Source organism: Equus caballus, chromosome 18 (assembly GCF_041296265.1).
Source record: "Equus caballus isolate H_3958 breed thoroughbred chromosome 18, TB-T2T, whole genome shotgun sequence".
NCBI lineage: Eukaryota > Metazoa > Chordata > Mammalia > Perissodactyla > Equidae > Equus > Equus caballus.
In genome coordinates, this window is record NC_091701.1 from 75,871,536 (window position 1) to 75,889,112 (window position 17,577).

At 42.4% G+C, this 17,577-nt stretch overlaps 1 protein-coding gene across 24 annotated transcripts in view; it reads left to right on the forward strand.

The window, feature by feature from the left end:
• Nucleotides 1-17,577, forward strand: part of SPATS2L (spermatogenesis associated serine rich 2 like) — a 166,387-nt gene that overhangs the window by 20,524 nt on the left and 128,286 nt on the right. For 22 of the 24 annotated variants that reach the window (XM_070242111.1, XM_001502795.6, XM_023622319.2 and 19 more), the window contains exon 2: nucleotides 4,400-4,449. The gene's annotated coding sequence lies outside the window, so the exon portion shown is untranslated. Of the gene's footprint in view, nucleotides 1-186; nucleotides 4,285-4,399; nucleotides 4,450-17,577 lie in introns of those variants that run through there. The other 2 variants (XM_023622314.2, XM_070242121.1) reach the window with 1 other exon arrangement.

Here is a 17,577-nt window from a genome sequence, read left to right on the forward strand (position 1 = left end):
TGACAAAATTGTCCCATTGACAATAACATGGATGGACCTTGAGGGTATTATATTAAGCGAAATAAGCCAGATAGAGAAAGACAAACATTGTATCATTTCCCTCATATGCGGAAGATAAACAAATACATGGACAAAGAGAATTATTTAGTGGTTACTAGGAGGAAGGGGGATGAGGGGTGGGCACAAAGGCTGAAGGGGTGCACCTATATGGTAACTGACAAATAATAATGTACAACTGAAATTTCACAATGTTGTAAACTATCATAACCTCAATAAAAATATATCTATATTGAAAAATAAATTTTAAAAAAGTCTCTGTGGCATTCCTTGGGGACAGGAGTATGTGAGTCAAGTGCTGGGCATTTCAGACAAGCCACCATGACCACTTACCATTAGGGGGCCAATGGAAGGCCCCTGGAGCACCAGACTCCTTGAGCGTGCCAGCTGAGATGGCTAAACCTGTTTGCTATACTCCTCTTGAATCAGTTTCTAAATTTTATTTCTCCTTCTGCACAGGAAACTATTCTGAATTTCCCTCACTTGTTTTGGTACCACATTTCATTCAGCTCACTTCTTCATCTGCTCTTTCTTGAGCATCTGCTCTGTACCAGGCACTGTGAGAGGAACAAAGAGTAATCAGGCGTCGAAAAGGAGAAAACATTATGTACCTGAGACAGAAGTAAGGTGGCCTCCAGAGTTGAGGGAAGGGAGAGGTTAAGTACATAATGATTCTTTTTCTCTGTACTTTCTACAGTAAATTGTACTACATAAAAATCTATGCTAACATTCATTTATGTAGCAAATCCCATTATAATGAATATTCCTGTTATCTGTGACTCTGGCAAGCAGCGTTAGAACACAATTCTAGTACAACACAGGACTTGGGACAGTCCCTTGGAGTGAGCTGAAATGGGATTTGACCTATATATCAAGCTTTTCATGGTTTTGATATTTTTCGTTACCATGTGTCAACAAATACCTGACTTGATATTAAAGCCAGTTAAATCAATATTTCTTGCTGTAGTCAAGATACAGCAACATATATCCAAGGGCAACATATCCCCAACAGCCATATTTTGTTGAGTACATATATTTTATCATAAACCTAACTGATAAAACTACCTTCAGATGAATAGAATGAAAATATCAACATAGCTACCTTAAAAAAAAAAAAAGCCAGAGAATCTATGATCGTGTCCCTCAGCCTTCGTTTAAGCAATCCCATCATTTACTTTGTACTCTTTAGTCCTGAGGAATGCTGGTGTGAAAAGGTCTTGATTGTGGTAGCTCTGGTTTCTTTCACTCTGCTCCAGTGGGTCCGTTTTAACCTTCTCCCAACTCCCGTCCCAACCAGAGGATTTCTGAACACAGCCCCAGAGTAGCAGGTATCAGTGAACTGAGAGTCTCGGACTGTAGGAATCTAGGAATCGCGTTGGAAGGGAGAGGGGGATTGAACCCCATTCCTTCTTGCTCTTTTTCTGAACTTTTAACTGTTAGAAGATTTCTGAAAGTTGCTTGTTAGAAACTCACAATATTTCTATAAACAAATGATCTGAAGCATCAACTTATAAACACCAACAGATTTATTTACTGTTATCAGAAAAGCCTAGCTTCTCTTCCCTGTGTACTATGGATAGAAGAGTGGCTGTCATTTTTGGGCTCCTACTCTGTGCTAAGCACTTAACAGTATCTCATTTCTAGTAGTCAAAATGATGCTTTCAGGCACGTGTTTTTACTTCCATCTTATGTATGCTGTGGGCTTCTAAGTAACTTACCTGAGGGCACCAAGCTAGAAAGTGTATAAGCAGGGATTTGAACCCAAGTTTGGCTGATTCCAAAGCCTTTTCACTTTTTACATCAGGCGATTTTCCATAACATATCATGAGATTGAAAAATCTTTTTTTTTCAAATCGTTAAAGTAACACATGCTCATTTTAGGAAGTTTGGAAAGAAGAGAAAATTGTAAAGAAGAAAAAATCACCCATAATTCTTCACCACAGGGATAATCACTACTAAAATTTTAATTTTTTTCTTTGTAGGCTTAAGAAAGCTATAATTTATATTCCCAAAAAAGTACTGTTCATCGTCTTTGAAGTTTATGCACATACTCCAACTGTATTGCTGTTGCTTAAAACATTTTTGGAATCCCTTTCAGAGCCAATTTAGGAACCGGATTCTCTATCGACTCTCACGCTCGGGGTACCTTTGGCAGAGACATAGCAAAGACAGTGCATCCGTTACTTGAATATCTATCAAAATAATACATTTTTATATGTTCTACCATTTTATGCCTTCTAAAATTATATGCTGCAAATATTTAACCATCCTGTACAGAACACCATCATTGCCCTCTCTAAGAAGCAGAAGCGTCTCTGCTGACTTCTGTTGTGGTAGAAGATGGAATTCGCCAACGCGCTACTTCCTCCCATGTCAAAGATTGATGGATATTTTGGGGTTGTTTAAAAGTCTTTATTAAAAAGTAAATCTATAAATGTTTAATATCTCATTTGACAACTCGTGTTATTTATTACATTGTCAACACAACAATGTTTGCCTTTTGTGGTACATAAAGAAAATCAGAAAACTGTTTTTGTCAAAAGTTTGAAAAACATCTTTTAAAATCAATTTCTTTTTAATGGAAGTATTATACTCACTGAATTGTTCCCCTCCAAGGAGTTTTGGTGAAAGCAAATATATCTTAAGTGTGATGAACTGATCTTTAAATAAAGTCAGTAGCGTCTTGTGTTGAAGTGTTTTTCAAAGAAGCAGGCATGCGTGTGCACTCACACACACACACACGCATGCATAAAAGAAAAGATCGCTTTCAAAATGGCTGTTGGTGTACTTTTATTAAAGTCAAGAAAGTCAAGTAGTTAAGTGCCAGCTGAGTTCTCATCACTCTGGTTTATTGCATACAACACTATTACTTTTAGAAAACAACCCTAACCCACAACCCAAGCTTCTTGCTTGTTGTCGGGTTTCTGCCATATTTTTCACAGATATTTTTATCTGCTCCATCATCTTAGCATGGTGTTCCCTCCCCCAGACTGCTGGGCACCTGGGACTCGGGGATCCTGGATCTTGGATAGGTGCAGAATTCTTTGGGGCCACTACCAGGTTTCAGGTTGGGGCAGACTGGGCATGCGCAGTTGTCCTCAGGGCTGCCCTCTTCCCTGGTCTCCTGATTGCCAAGATTTCCTACCATATAACTTCATCATGCTCACAGAGCTGATTACAAAGTGTGGGCTGCGTCTTGTGTTGATGTCCTGGGCACTATTCACGGTGCCTGGCATTGTGTTCTAGCAATGTTTGTTAGATAAATGAAGGGTTATAATACATTCTCTCAAAAATGGAATGTTGGGGAGAAGTTAATCTGATTGAAAGAAAGTCAGAATAGAATTGTAGATTAGAATCTCAAGGTTTAAGAGCCTCTAGGTCAGTCCTCTCATTTAAAGGTGAAACCTGGAGAGGTCAGCTGACTTGCAGAAGGTCACCTAGAAAGTTGCTGCTGAGCCAGGCACAGTGTCCAGCATCCTGAGGTCCTGTCCTGTCCTTTCCAGAGCTCCCTCCTTGTTGTCGTTCCCCGGATGTTTCATGGAGGTTGAGCTGCTTCTGCAGGATCAGTGACCGGAGCATTTGAAGCCCCACACAGTGCTTAATGGAGGCTTGGATGCTCAGTGATTCTCAGGGACACTTGAAGCGATTGTTGACTTGCTGAGTGATTGGTTGGTTGGTTGATGACCTTGGCCCCCCGTCTCTCTGCTTTAGTGATTACTAGCTGAATGGCAAGTTCCCTGGGGTTGTGTGGGTATTATAGCCTATCTCTTGGAGAGGGGATATTAAGCAACAGTAATAACAATAGCTACCATTTGTTTGTGATAAATTAGGCAGGACGTCGTTGTGGTTTAGAGTCCAGGCTCTAGGGCCAGATGGTCACAGTTAGAATCCCAGCTCCAGCACTTGTCCCGCATATTTTTATGAGACAGGTGATTTGACCTTTCGGTGCCTCTTTTTCAACATCTGCAAAATACTAATGGTAAAAGTGCCTCCCTCAGAATATTGAAGAGTTAGCCCATTTGGAGCCCTAGAGCAATGCCAGGCAATTTCTAAGCAAGGGATAAATGTTAGCTATTGTTGTTATTAAAATATTACTATTGTAATATTATATTATATTATCCAGTCTTCTCAACAGCTCTCTGAGGAAAGTACTGTTATTACCCCCATTGCACAGTTGAGTAACTGAGACACAGAGAGGTTCTCTACCTACACAGCTCTAAGTCATGGGTAAGGCCCATGTCTGCCTGACTCCAGATCATGTGCTTGGGTGTGGGAGTGATGGAAGTGGGCTGTGTAGCTGCTGAATGTGAGATCTGACCTCCCAAATTTCCTTTTTCCCTAGAGCACTCCAGGACCCAGGCTGCTTTCAGGAGCATCTCCGTGGCTTCCCAGGTAAGAGGAGATGGTCCTTCCCTTCCCCATGTCTTCCTCCCGTGCATGGCCAGCTGGGCCTGTGCCTCCAGCGACTCCCGGAGTCCTGGTCACAGCCTTTGTCAGCCTCTTGGGGTTGCAACCCCAGAGCCCTTGTTTATTGTGGTGTAGAATGAAGTCCCTCGTGATGGGGTGGGGAAGGGGCGGTGGGCTTGGGCACTCCTGCCCCATGTACATCCGCTTCTCCGCCTGCATCGGCATTTCTGTGGATTTCTTCAGAGTAGTTTCACGCATGGAAAATACTTCAAAGTACCAGAAAAAAAGTCTTCTGTAGATGCCCTTGAGATGTAGAAAGGGATCATGGTGAAGAGCAATGGGCCTTCCCACCCCGCAGTGATTCCCATTTTCGCTATTGTTGCCATTGTTGAAGAACTTGTGCCAATGAATCCAGACGTCTGACTCACAACCTCCAGTGCTCACTGAGCCTTGAGTGGGAGTGGAAGGACACAGGCCTTTGAGCCAGGCAGCCTGGCTTTGCACCCTGCTTCTGCTGCCCAGGAATCGTGTGGTGTTTTGCGTGCCACCTGCCTCCCTGAGCCCCGGCTTCTTCCTCTCTGAGATGAGCTCATTATACCCATCTCGCAGGGTTGGGGTATGTCCAGCTCATGTGTTTAGAGTGAACTGTACAAGACTGACATTGGTTTCCATGGTAATTATTATTGTTACAGTTATTGTATTTGAATGGGTTCATCAAAAGTATTTGCTGGACAGGAAGCGTGTTGTTATTTTTGGTTCATCACACTTCCTCCGAAATATTTTTATTTCTTCCTCCAGCAGTCTTGCTTATTTAAATTAGTCTGCTTAGCAAGCCATGTAGTCATGGAAAGATCATCTCTGGTTCAGACCCTGTCAAATGATTGTGAATTCCAAATTGAGGTAGTCCAAATTAATGAGTTCTTGTCGCACCTGCATATTTTCATAATGTTTTATATAAACTTGATTCTTTTCTCCATAACCCTGAAACTTTAGTGGTAAAGTGGCTGTAACTTTTTGAAACGAGCCATTAATATTGGTGGGAGTTGGTTGTTTTCCGTGAATGGAATAGAATATTTTACTTCCTCATATGTGAAATCTGAATCACCATGAAAATACTTTCTTTGTAGTAGTTCAAAGAGAATTATTATGGAAACTACTGGTTGATTCTCTCTCTCTCTGTCTCTCTCTCTCTCTCTCTGTCTCTCTCTCGCTCTTTGTGTCACATACACACTGCTTGGTTTTTCTTTCCATTAGGCCACTGATGAGTTACTATGTAAATTCTGGCAGCCTTCTCCCCCGTCAGACAAGCAAGGGCAAAATCAATTCCTGTTTTCTTGGAATGTACCAAATAATCAGAAACTCTGATTATTCTGCTGGAAGGCACCAAACAGCTTGATGGAAAGATGTACCAATTGAAAACAATTCTGATCATATTTCTGTCAGGAGAATGAGATACCTCCAGCTGTCTGTCACTAATCATATTAGAGGTGGAAAGCAGGAATGTTTGGCCTGCAAAGATTCCTCTAATCACATGTTGGAACACGACTTTTACTGGCTGCTTATCCCAGAGCGGTGACATGGAACGACCATGCTGTAACTCGTCTTGCCAATTGGTGGTAGTCTCCAACATATGTCACATGAGCACAGTTAAGGAATTTTCTAATTACAGTTCAAAGACTTTCTTTTATCTTTTTATGCTCATTCTGCAGACATCACTGATTGAAATGATTTCTCCCTCAGCATAATCCTATTGCCAGCAGTTACAAGAGAGCAGGGAGATGGCAAATGAAACCCACAATAACTGAAGAGGTGTCCGAATTCAATTAGGAAGAGGCCTCTCCCATCTGGACGCATAAGCCATATAAATCCGTTTTAATTGTGAGCTGTGGTACTTATCTGGTCATTTGATTTTGGATGCACGTGCCAAAGCTGGATTTAGACCAGAACTCCAGATCTTCGAGCCCTAATGGCTAATTTGGGTGTCCACTGAATCCCTTAATTCATTTCTTAATTAGTTCTTCCAGAATTAGAGTTGCTTGCTTACAATCATTTTCATAAAATTTTCATAAATCTAAATAAATGTACATAGATTTTTTTTCCCCCATGGTTCACGCGTTTTGCTCTGTTCTTAAAGAACTATTCCTGTTGTTATCAAAATAATAAAAACAATCCCAACAACTTGTTGGCAAAATTAACATGTTGCCAGGCAGTGTAGTAGAGTATGGACTGAGGCACCAGGAAGCCTGCTTTTAATTTCCAACTCTGCTACGTACAGCCATGGGACCTCGGTCAGGTTACTTTCCCACTCTGTGCCTCAGTTTCCTTTGGTAAAATGGGAAGAATAATAGTACCTATCTTATAGGGTTGTTTTGAGGATTCAAATAGCATTGTATATAAGAACTGATATGCAGAAAGTGCCTCACATTCTAATAAATGTTAGTGATTCTGTCTGTTATCAATAAGACAATGGGAGACCGATGAGCCAGTTTTGCTGGTGTCACCGTATGCCATCTAAGTATGTCCCATGTACTCAGTCCATGCGGAGATGACTCGTGGTGGTGATGAAACGTTGGAGACTCTGCAATTGGACTTAGTCTGTCTTATTTGTATTTGTACTTCTCATTGGGCTACAGTATTAACATTTTTGGCTTTCCATGGTTGATCAATGTGAGTGTTAACTTGAAACCTTTTGGTGCAAAATTTCTTTAAAATTTGAACGAACGTTTTGTTCCCCCAGTAGACACAATATTGACCCTCATTAAAAGGAAAAATATGATTATAATGTGTAAAAAATATCTATGTGTTGGGGGGAGAGTTTTGGAGGTATTGGCTTCAATAAATTTTCAAACTATTGAAATTTTCAAACTGTTTTTTAACAGAGTTTAATGTATTTAATATCATGGTTCAAATTTTATGAGTGTGTAGGAGTACAAGTCTAGGGAAAGATAAATCTAGTCGTTTAATGAGGTTTCTTCATGGCTACGTAAGAGTTAGTTAACATTAAAACTGATTGCTAAGCCACTAGAATTACCTTTCCTTAGTTTTTTTTTTTTAAATTAAGTTAAATAGGACCCAGCAATTCCCCTCATGTGTGTGTGTATGCATGTGTGTATTCTAGAGAAGTGTATACTCATGTACATCCAGAAACAGTTGTAAAATGTTCTTAGCAGCATTGTTTGTATTAATCTCAAATTAGAAATGTCCAAATTATCTATCAGTAGTAGAATGGATGAATAAGTTGTGGTGTAATCATAAGATTGAATACTATACAGCCATGAAAAAAGAATAAACTAGAGGTACACACAGTAACACTGATGTATCTCACAGACGTAATGTTGTAAGAAAGAAGATACAAAATAATACATAGCAATCTTATTCCATTTATATAAAGTGTGAAAAAAGACAAAGCTAGACTCTTTTGCTAACAGGTGCATACCTAAGTGGCCAATACTATAAAGAAAAGCCAGGAATTTATTACTGAAGAATCAGGATAGTGGTTACCTCTGAGAGAGGGGGTGCTGGGGAAGAGAAAGGACCTGGGGGGCTCTGGGAGTGCTGGCAATGTTCTGTGTTTTGACTGGGTTAGTAGTTGCATGGGTAATATCCAGTATATTACATGAAACATTAATGTTTTATGTGCTTTTCTGGTTGTAGGTTATAGGTCATAATATTAAAATGCAAAATAACTATCTTTTTGACCTGGATTGGTTTGTTGTTGCCCTGCATAGTTTTAGGCCTAGAGATTCCTGTGATTATAAGTGGTTCTAGAAGTAAGCTACTTCCTGGCTGCATGGCAAGTGGCCTCAAAAGTGGAATGTGCACCCCATGGAGCTCTTGAGAAGATCCATTTGGGTGAGAAAGAAATTGATTAGGACTTGCATTTACTTTCATTTTATTCTGAAGCATCATGATAACTGATGGTGACTGTGTTGACGCTGGCATCGTGCTGGGTCCATGTGTCAGGTGGTTGGGTGTCACCTGGAGGGAGGGAGGTGAAGCTCCCCCTTCAAAGTGGCTTCCCCGCTGGTTCCTCTGCTTTGATTATTTTGTGAAATACATCGTGCCTGGTTAACTGGATTTACAAATTCTATATTTTAGTTTTAACACACTCTCACAAACAGAATCTTCAAAAGATTCTGCAAAGAATTCTTGTAAATGGAAGACAGTTTTAATATCATAGGCAATGGGAAAATGGGAAGGTTTAGCATGAACTCTTTGTCAGCCACATGATGAGATAATGACAGTGACCATCAGGTCAGATCTGGCAAGAAGCTGGCCACCAAAATTCTAAATGATCTGGAAGACATATGGATTTATATCCACTGTGGTTAATTAGTCATGAACCTCACCCTGCATTTGCCTTGAGATAATCGTGATTAGGAAAACATTACATCACTTCTGTCATTCTCCTTTTCTATTTTGTTCATGTTTTATAAGGTATATAACATGCTGATACAATAATATACATATAAGAATTATAAACAAACGACCAAACATATTTGGGGATACATATTCAAAACATATAAAATGAAAACATCTTGGACACCACTGCCGTGTGGTTCAAGGGCTGCTCCTTGCTCACAGCTGAAATGGGTGGAAGATGGTAAACTTGCTGCCCATATCACAAGGAGACACCTCTCGGTCCTGATTTCTTTTTATTAGCAAGCATCAACACTAAGGCAATAGCTTATATATTTTTCTTTGTTAAAACTTTTCCCAAGCCACTGGGTTGGACTTGGCATAGGAGAGAATGAAAAGATAGATAGATGGATAGATAGATAGACAGACTCAGAATAGCTCTGTTTTTCTGTTTTCTTTATATTCTCTGTAAGAGTCCCTTTAGCTAAGGATTTTGTATGTTAAAGAAAGAAAAGTTGAATACCATCAGATAGGCTTTCCCAAGGCAGGAGTGATAGAAAGTGCTACATGGCACGTGCCTCATGGCTTGTAGTAGGAAGGGCGCTTGACCACCAGCCTTCAGCAGACCTGGGTTCTAAGCCTGGTCCTGCCCCTTGCCAGCAGCCAGGCCACACAGGCGGGACCCTCTCTGAGCTGCCATTGCCTCTTCTCTGTCATTATGGTGATAATAGCAACCTTCCCCGGCCCTCATGGCCATCACGTGTGAGAGCATCTGTAAAATGGAGTTTCCTACAAACATAAGGAATTATGATCCCGTCCCTTATACTTCTCCCTTAACAAAATGTACCTTTTTATTAAAGTGCTGATATCCTTAACCTACAAGTTTCTTTTGATTGTAAGCTCCAGAAACTGACTAGCTTAAACTAAAAGAGAATTATTTTACGTTTTTTTATTTGAAGGGTCCTGGGGTATCTCACAGTTGAGGGAAGGGTGAACCGTCAAACTGTGTGAGGGGCCACAACCGGGAAAGCTCTTGCGGTCTCAGCAGAGGGTTTTGTGGCCCTCTTCTCTAGATACCGCTGTTAATGTGGTCCAGCGCTGATGACTGTCACCCTCTGGGCTCACGATTGCAAGTTTGAGGTCCCTAGAAGAGAGAATCTAGTTGGTCTGGCTTAGGTTGCCTGATCACCTTTGACCAGTCAGCCTCGGTTGAGGGGACAAAGTCACACAGTATGGACAAGATTCCTGGGAGCTCCAATCCCACATGTCTGGGCCATCTCAGAAAATCAGGGCTCCCTCTGAGCCTCTGCCTATAATCAGTATTAATGTTGCAGTAGTTGCTAATGACTCAACTTTGTTTAAGGAATTTTAATAGAAAGAAGCAAAGAAATAGAAATACAGGAGTATATGTGAGTGTTCTCTTCAATAAATGTCAACACACCTAACTGAGCCTGGACTTCTCATGTTCTTCTTTAGGTGGACACTGGACTTGAAATCACCTTCGTTAGATGCTAAAAATTCTCTGTAGGTCCCGAGGGGCGTCCTTCTGCTTAGGCTGCTTCTTTACGTTTAGCTCCACTTCTGCCTTGAGCTACTGCTTTACCTCTTGGTAGAAAGACAGCATAAATCAGTCTCGCGTTCCTAGTGCCGAGACCCTTCACTCTCTTCGCTGACAGCCTGACACCTTTATGCCAGGGTGGAAAGAAAACAGAGAGGGGTGCAGGGTCTGCTTACCACAGGCCTGTTGTCAAAGTACTAAAGGACCTTAACTTTTTTCTCCTGTGAACCTGTGACAGTGTATTTGGCTATATCACAGCCGCCCTAAGCAGACGTATGCAGCCGTTCCTCGCACCAGACGGGTATTTGATACGCGGCATTTGTTCTCCCAGGGCTCGAGAAATTACTTGTAATATTTCAAGACTAGAAACGATGAAAATGTTTATATGCCTGAAAAATTGATGAATATCTTCCAAAACACTTTAGACGTTGCTTTCAAATATTGCCCTGACAAGCCCTGAATGGAGCACTGTGACCTTTGGATTATTCTCTGTGAAGCTATAAGGAGTGCTGAAATGCCTTGTTTTTCAAGCACGTATAGATATGAAATAACCAAATTTTATACTGCTAATACACAGTGAAATTTTCTTTCTATAGAAAGAAACTTCCTTTCTTAGAGAAAGCTTACCACTAAAGAAAGAGAGATGGTAATAATCATCATTTGACTTAGCCTCCGTTTCCCAAAGTGCTGAGTTAGAACGTAATCTGTACTTCATACTTTTTAACCAAGTCTCAATCCGTTACCCGCCCAGTGCCTCACACGGGGGCAGGATTTCCTCCTCGTCAGAGTTTAAGTGCTGACCCGTGAAATGTTGGGCTTGTGTGGGCAGCTGTTGTCCAAAGGCTTGCAGGTGTCCTGACTAATGCTTTGAAAGACAAGCTTTAGCAATAAATCACAGCGTACATAACTTTTCAATAAAGTAATGGAAAGGATTTTGTATTCTGGGTCCTCTAAGCTTTGGTATTTGGAAGTTACTTCCATGGGAAATTAAAGTAAAGGGGCAAAGCGTTCTCAGGCTTTAACCCTTGGACTCAGGGCAGCTATCGTCAATAGTGAAGCTTCTTGGTGGCTTTGTTCTCCTAACCCTGAGATCTCTTGGCTCTGGGAACTGACCCAGTGCCAAGGATAGGCCTAATTGCATTCCTCGTTCCTGAGAAAAAAACAATCTCAAAGGAATTTTTCTTTTCTTTCAAAGGAGTACCTTGAACATTAACATTTTCTGGAATAGCAAAGTTGTTTATAAGACTTCTGCAAAGCTTTCTGAAAAGAGAGCTTGAAGAGGGCTCTGGCAGCCAATTAAGAGGTACGTGTTGCTCACCTAGAGCAACTAAGAGTTAGGGAGATGGAATCGAAGAAGCAGGGGAGATGTGGCTTCGTCCTCTACAAGCTTGCTCTCTGAATAACCAGCTGATGTCCTCTTTTCTTCTTCCTCTGTGATCTGCTCAAAGAGTTAGCAAGATCGTACGTGATATATTCAGCTAGCCCCATAACAGACTACCAACTGTCTGATGCACGCTCTGTTCCCCGGGATTCCCAGTGCTGTGCCCATTTCCTGGTACATTAGAGATGTTCAGTGAGTGAGAACAGGAATATGTTCAGGTGGGTCTTTCTGTGATCTGTGTATTGGTGAATTTTATACTGGGCTGTATAGACTCTGGGCCAGATTGATCAAGGAATCAGTACCCAACTTTAGTAGATTGGGATCTTCCAATACATGGAGCTGATATTCTGGGGTGGAGGGGTGCAGAGAATGAAGAAACGAGAAAAACCAAGTGAGTAAGTACAATAGTTATAGCTAGCAATAAGGCCTACAGAAGGCCTCACCAGAGTGAGTGCTGTGGTGGAGATAAAGGGCTCGGAGAAACCAAAACCTGGAGCAACCTGAAAACTCAGTGGTAGAAAAAGAATTGATAGAACCTTCCAGAAGGTTCAGTTACTCCAGAAGTTAGCATATTCAATGAAAAGGTTCAGCTTTTGTTAATGCAAATAGGTCTGCAGAGTTCTTACCATACTGACAGTATCAGTTTCTACTTTATGGAATTTTGCTTTTAACACCGCGGTTGATTCATGCCTGGTGCCAAGGCCAAGGGTCAGCTCTCTGCTTCACTTCCCTCCTCCAAGCTGCGGCTTCTCAGCAAAGCCAGGCAGCTGTCTCCCAAATGTACAGTCGGTCACAGAGGAAAGCGGATGAACAAAAGAGGGTAGATCAACACAAAGTTATCGTCAGAGCTGAAGAAAAGAATCTCAGAGTGATTGCCCGGCTGACTTTGGGTCAGAAGTGTTATCTTTGTATCAAGGACAACGTTTAATAGAGATTTGGGTACAAAGCACACATCGCCCTCCAGGCATGCTGAACTCTGTCAACCGGAAAACTGTTCCTTAAGGGTTACAATTTCCCCTTTTTCCTAAATTAAAAAATGCTAATGTGAACTCTTGACTCTCCACAACACGTTCTTATTGTATATAGGGCAAAGAGTAAATCAGACACTTGCCTAATGACATAGCACTTCATTTTTACGCAGCAAGCTGGAGGTAATTTTAGCTTTTCTTTTTTCCATGCTTCTTTATGGAAATAGGCCACAATCGTTTTTATTCTACCGTATTTCATAACCTTATAGTGTGCTTCCTGTTTATGCTATTAAGAGCTGTTTTTAAAGACCCTTGAGGGATATCTTTTAATATATTCTTTTTAAAATTAATTATTCATCTGTAGTACACCCTTAGAATGTCTGAGGGTTTAGAAATATAGAAACTTCTTAATGAGACATGCTTAATGGTCTGTGCAGAGTATTGCAATGTTTACACCTAGTTCAGTTAACGTAAATTATATTTAATTAGCTATTCTGGAAAAGTAGTAGATATTTTAGAATAGATTCAGTACCTAAAACCCACCATTTGCCTTTTAGGTATAGTATTTATAGATAAAATTCTATGAGTAGTATATATAGATTTAAAAATGTTTACAGTAACAAAGTCAATTCTTAGGCACTTACAATAATAAGAATAACATGTCTTATTGGGGCATAAAAAAATCCATGTGTGACAGAGGATCACTTTTATAAAAATTCTTTATAAAATTTAAAGTGCTACACAAATATACTCATGTTGGTATTTTTACACTTGTGACATGTGGAACTTCTGGGCTGAACAGCAGTCCATAACTTTGTGTTTTAATGCTGAACATGTTCCTGTTTCAAATGAGATTTCATTTTTCACATGTAAGTCTTGAGTCAGAAACGCCAAGGTCCTTACTTGGGTGCCTTCACATTGCACTTGACCTTTGAACCCTCCGGTCCACACTTGTGCCACTAGAGGTGTGCTTCACGCGATGCTTTAGAAGGAAGTGTAATTTCTAGGAAGGACCTTGACGCACATCACATGGGTCTGTAGATGACAGCTACGAGCCCCACTGTGGCCATCCCCGGTCCCTCACGTGCACTGGAACTGGCCTGAGAAATGGCTCATTCCTGGTCTTATGTGGCCTCCGTTATGGTCCTCTGACAGACCTCCTTTTCCAGAACTTCTCTGCCATGACTCTCTTTGCTGCTGTGGTGTCTTCTGCAATCTGGTCCTTTTCTTGTAGTTATTCCAGCCACTTGCGTTTTTTCTGCCAACCCAGTGTCTTGGTTAGTCTCTCTGTTCCTTCCTGTCCTCCGACACTGCATTCTCTGCACGTTCTCTGCCCTTCAGCTCCTTTTTTCACCCCCATGGCTGCCAGAACCTGGGAATGAGAAAAACGTGTCCGGGTCCATTCTGTGCTGCCCGCCCGCCCGCTCTCCTCCCTGGGCGATCGGCTCTCGGGGCTGAGCTGCCAGCTGCATCCTTGTTCTCCTGTCTTCACGGAAGGCCCCGGGCGGTGAGGACGACCGGCCGGGGCTGGCCCAGGGAAGGGCCGCAGGTGTGCAGCAGGGCCCAGGCCCCGGAATGGGCTCCAGGCAGTCACCATGGCCACAGCACTATCCCTTCCATAAGCCTCACCTCTCATTGAGCTCTGACATGGCTGGACAGACTTAGATGGTGAACAGTGTTTTTCTGGAAACAAAAAGAAATGGGATTCTTTTGAGAAGCTGCACTTGAACTTTTTCCCTTCTCTTCCTTTTTGAGTCATTATATGCAGCTCAAGTTTCCTTTTAGCAAGTGTTTTTCCTTTTGTGAGAACCAGCTAATTTCTCGTACATCACAGAAGCGGTGTGCTTGTTCAAGATAAGGATACCTCGTAGGGCCTCAAACATGTAGCTCTGGGACGTGCGTCCAGCAAACGTTTCTTCAGTGCTTCTGGGTGCGGGGCGCTGGCCAACTGGCCTCCTAATTCTGTCACTGCTTTAATGTGTCAACTCAGCTAATCCTCCCACCAGCCCTGTGGCAGGGGTCAGTGTTGTCATTTGCGTTTTACGATGTAGACGCCGGGGTACAGTGAAGGCCAGGAAGTTGCCCGCCATCACACAGCTCCCAGTGGGCAGGGCCTGAAGCACACCAGGTGCTCTGGCTCAGGGTCCCGTTCTCTGCCACCGAGCGGCTGCCTCAGTGACTCGGCCCATCGGGTAGCCTGCTGGATGGAGTCTGTTTGCTCATCTCCAGGTGGGAAGAGTAACGCCTACCGTACCAAGCGGTGGGGAGGGTCGAATAAGACAGTTGTTTGGAGGGGCTCAGCTGACGGCGAGGCGCTGAGTCAGCAGCACGAGGTTGACACCTTGTTAGTCGAGTGGGTCTTACTATTGAGTTTGGCCCTTGCTCCTTGGATATCCTGCTGGTTCAGATGAAAAACTGCGTGTTTTTCTTGAAGTTTCAGAAAACCTCAGGTTTCACAATGAAAATGAACATTTTATTCCAAAATGGTGGCATTTGGGAGTATTTAGAGCGTAGGCAGAACACAGCAGAGCACTTGAACGTGCCGGGCAAGTCCAGTGGTGTCCGTTCCCTTTAAGCCCCATCGATGTAGCACCAGACACGCCTCCCTTTTTTTCTGAATCAGGCACAGTGAATTTTCTTCCAAGTCTGTTCACCACATACCCGGGGACTTGTCATGAAGGGTCCTTCAGTGTGTGATATTGGGTCTGGGGCCCCAAAACAGAAGAGACATTGGGCAAGGTTTAGGCCAATGAAGAGAGGTGGAAATCAAGGCCAAAGATGAGGATTTATTTAGAAAAGCCACAACGGAAAACAAACGATGCTTCAAAATGTGGGACAGGAGACCAGGGCCAGGCCCCAGAGAGGTCTGAAGGGTGGTGCTAGGAGAGTAGGGGGGCCTGGGAAGAGAGAGAGCGAGGAGACTGAGAAGGACGATCCAGACGGGACAGGACGGGTGCTCCCTGCAGCGGGCCTCGGGGAGGTGGGAGCTGCCCTCCTCCCTTGGGTGCTGGGCCCACCTTCCCTGCTCACAGTCCCCCCATAAGTCAGGATGTCGGGGATCTGAGTTCTTACGGTCCTTGGGGGAAGTGACCAGCCAAATGCCTGATTTTGTGATTCTTTGGAGCTTTCATGCATCCTGGAAATTGAGCTCTTCCTGGTTTTTAGCGGACTGTCCTGCATCCCTCAGGTCAATGTTTAGGGGATCTTCCAGGCAGGATTCCTGACCATGATGAGTTATTTTTTCCTCTTTTCTGGGTAAGAACAACATCCTTGTCATTCAGTCTCCAAATATAGCAAGGAGTTATGATAGAAGAATATCCTTATGTTAGGAAAGAGGTTGGCAGCCTCAATGATGTGAAAATGTCCAATTTAGAAAACACATTTAAAAAGAAAAGCTGTTTTAAGTCCTTTTTGGAATCAGGTGGAATAAAAATGAATAAGTAAAAAATTTAGAAGCAAATGTGTAGTCTGACCACACATTCCACATCTTCTCTTTGGTCTTGCAGGTACTTGTTGATTTTGCCTGAACTTCAGATGTTTCTAACATTTCATTAAAATGTCAAACTGCAAACTGACTCTGGAGTCTAATTGGGTGCATACCTTCGATGATAGATTTTCTAGCTGATGCATGTAATCAGAGCACTACAAGAATGTTGCCAGGGACTAACCGTCTAGAATCTCTTTAAGAATGTTGAGTACTTAACACAGGAGGGGAAAGGCCTCACATCCCTGAGAAAGAGTCAAAGTGGAATGTGTGAGTCAGTCCTGGCTGGAGGTGTGTAAGTAGGGAGCTCCGAGTCTGAAATCCTCTAATTGACTAAGGGTCTGTAGTTGACATTCAGCAGAATTATAGATAGAAGCACATCTGTCACCCTTGACCAAGCCAAATGTGCCTTCAGAGTTTCTCCTCATGAAGTGCTGAACTGATCAGGGCACTTGATATGCATGTAACTGAAGTAAATTACACTGTCTGACTCCCCGGGCAGAAGGCAGTTTGGCAAATGTATCTCTTTTAATCCTTTAAAACGTGTTCACTGTTTTTTCACAGGAATTTTATTTCTTTAAATTTATGCTAAGGAAATAAGGACGTGTGCAAAGATTTTAGCCACAAAGATGTTCATCTCATCATTGTTTATAACAGGGTAAACAGGGAATTGCTTATACGTACAACAGTAACAGAGTAGTTAAACATGTGACAGTCGTATAGTGAGACACTGCTACTAGACATATTTCAGCTGAACATGTGTGTTGAGCGCAGTAACTGCTCTTTCATACCCCTGGTTTAGCTGAGATTATTAGCTTTCTTCCTGATCTCTGCAAAATGCAGGAACTCAACTTATTAGACCATCTCTGGGGTTTCTTCCTGCTCCCAAATCCCAGGTCTACACTTCCTGGGTTTACTCAGAGAAACTGCTGAGTGGGGGGCCTTCCTGCATTTCTCATATTTGCCAGCTGCCAAGTGATGAAAGTAGATTAGTAACAAGGATTCATCTTATTATTTGCAGTACACTCAGACTGACCCGGTCTGCAAGATTAACCTTGATTCTGTATTCTGCTACACTGAAGAGAGGCCTTCAGATGATCTCGTTTTTCCATCATTTGTTGATTACTCTAGTTTTTTTTTGTGTAATATTGGCACCTGAGCTAACAACTGTTGCCAATCTTTTTTTTTTTCTGCTTTTTCTCCCCAAGTCCCCCTAGTACATAGTTGTATATTTTAGTTGTGGGTCCTTCTAGTTGTGGCATGTGGGACGCCACCTCAGTGTGGCCTGATGAGTGGTGCCATGTCCGCGCCCAGGATCCGAACCAGCGAAACCCTGGGCCACTGAAGTGGAGCGCGCGAACTT